Genomic DNA, 2,500 nt, shown 5'->3' on the forward strand with positions numbered 1-2,500 from the left:
CAGCTCTCGCAACAACCGTTGGGGGACCAAAGGGCTTCGCTTGCCCTCAGGGAAATGACCAGTATCGCTCGCCTTCAACCTGCCGCAGACGGCTCTCCTCGTGAGGTGAACCTACTCCGTGCCCTTTGGATACGCCGTTTACCTGAACCTGTGCGCGCTGCCATACCCGATGTCGATAGTTTACCCATAAAGGACTTGATGACCAAAGCCGACGCCCTTATGGACAGCCACTTCAAGACCTCCATCAACGCCTCCACCCCTGACGACGAGGATGCCTATTCAACGTCAACCGAAGCTGGCATGAATGCCGTAGGACATACACGCCTACCCCGTGACGTGCCGAAGCGGCGACAAAGCCGCCCACCACCCACCAATCGCTCGCGCCCCAACGAACGACTTCTACAGCCACTTACTACCTCCCATCCGCCGCAGTTTTGCTACTACCACTTCAGATTCGGGGCAACCGCGAAGAAATGTGCCAGAGATTGTCAGTGGCCAAAAAACGTGTAAGTAGGCCATCGCTTGTGGCGGTGGCCTCCCATGTTTCTAATCTTTTCTTTTTACAGGATGCAGGAACGGGCGTGCGATTTTTGGTAGACACGGGTGCTTGTCGTTCTCTTTTGCCAAGGAAACTCTTCAAGGTACAACGTAGTCTGTCTACATCTGCCGACGTCCGCTTGGTAGCTGCCAACGGATCTGCAATACCCACCTACGGTTACGAGAGCCTCACATTATCGTTCGGAAACGGTAAATTCAATTGGAAGTTTCTCGTTGCTGACGTCACAATGCCAATCCTGGGTGCGGATTTCCTCTCTCATTTCCACCTTCTGGTCGATGTCGCCCACCGACGATTGGTCAACGCAGACTCGTACTTGTCGACACCTCTTCAACCCACCCCCTCTAACCTCGCTCTCCACATCAGCACACCCATGGATGCCTACGCCCACCTCCTCACGTCGTACCCGGAAGTTTTCCGTCCAGAACTTCGCCAAACGCCCACGGTTCCTGCCAAGCACGGTATTTATCACCATATCAAGACGACGGGACTCCCAGTCTTCGCAAAATTCAGACGTCTGGCACCGGAACGATTGGCAGCCGCCAAACAGACGTTCGCCGAAATGGAGAAAATGGACCTTTGCCAAAAGGCCTCCAGCCCATGGTCGTCACCCTTACACATCGTTCTGAAGAAAGACGGCTCCCTCCGTCCGTGCGGGGATTACAGGCGCCTGAACATGCAAACAGAACCGGATCACTACCCCCTCCCAAACATTGCCGATGTAACCTCCTACCTGCACAAAGCAAAGGTTTTCTCTACGCTCGACCTCCTGAAGGGGTATTATCAGGTGCCTATGAACCCAGAAGACATCCCCAAGACCGCCATCACCACTCCGTTTGGCACATACACCTTCAATTACTCCTGTTTTGGCCTTCGTAATGCTGGGGCAACGTTTCAACGTCTCATGGATGGCATCTTAGGGGACCTCCCTTTCTGTGTATGTTATGTGGACGACATACTTGTGTTCTCCTCCTCAAAAGAGGAACACCTCCGTCACCTGCGCATCGTGCTCGACTGCCTGCAACAAAACGGCCTTGTAGTCCGGTACGACAAGTGTACCTTTGGAGCCAACGAAGTGTCGTTCTTAGGGCACCGTATCACTCCTGAAGGAGTCCATCCCCTCCCTGAGAAGGTAGCAGCCGTTCAGAATTTCCCAACGCCCTCGACCGTCAAAGCTCTGCAGGAATTCTTGGGCATGATCAACTATTATCACCGTTTTCTGCCAGCCATTGCCGCCACTCTTGCTCCCCTCTACGCCTCCCTCAAGGGCAAGCCAAAGGACCTGAAGTGGGGTCCCCTTCAAGAAGCAGCCTTCTGCAATGCAAAGAAGGCCCTATCAACTGCTGCGGCTCTCACTTTTCCTATCCCACACGCCCCTCTCCTTCTCTCCACTGATGCCAGCGACGTCGCTATTGGTGCAGTACTCGAGCAGGTGGTCAAAGGCTCACCCCGCCCATTGGCCTTCTTCAGCAGAAAACTGTCCAAGGCAGAATCGGGTTATTCTACCTTCGATCGAGAATTGCTGGCGGTGCACTTGGCTGTCCGTCACTTTCGCCATTTCTTAGAAGGTACGCCCTTCGTCATTCGCACAGACCACATGCCTCTGGTGCACGCCTTCACTCGACAGTCTGACGCCTGGTCCGCGCGTTAACGCTGACATCTCTCCGCCATGGCTGAATACAATTGCACCCTCCAATACGTCCCTGGGAAAATGAATCCCGTTGCCGATGCCCTGTCAAGAAACACGTTGGCTGCCGTTCAACTGGGATTGGATTACAACGCCCTGGCTGAAGCCCAACGACAGGATCCAGAGTATCAAGCATGTAGGACATCCTGCACGTCCCTCCGTTGGGAGGATTTTCCCCTCGAAAACTCCAACACCACCCTCCTCTGTGACGTCAGTACTGGTAGACCGCGACCTTGGATTCCTGCTCCCATGCGCCG

The sequence above is a fragment of the Palaemon carinicauda genome, chromosome 9 (assembly GCF_036898095.1).
Source record: "Palaemon carinicauda isolate YSFRI2023 chromosome 9, ASM3689809v2, whole genome shotgun sequence".
Taxonomy (NCBI): Eukaryota; Metazoa; Arthropoda; class Malacostraca; order Decapoda; family Palaemonidae; genus Palaemon; species Palaemon carinicauda.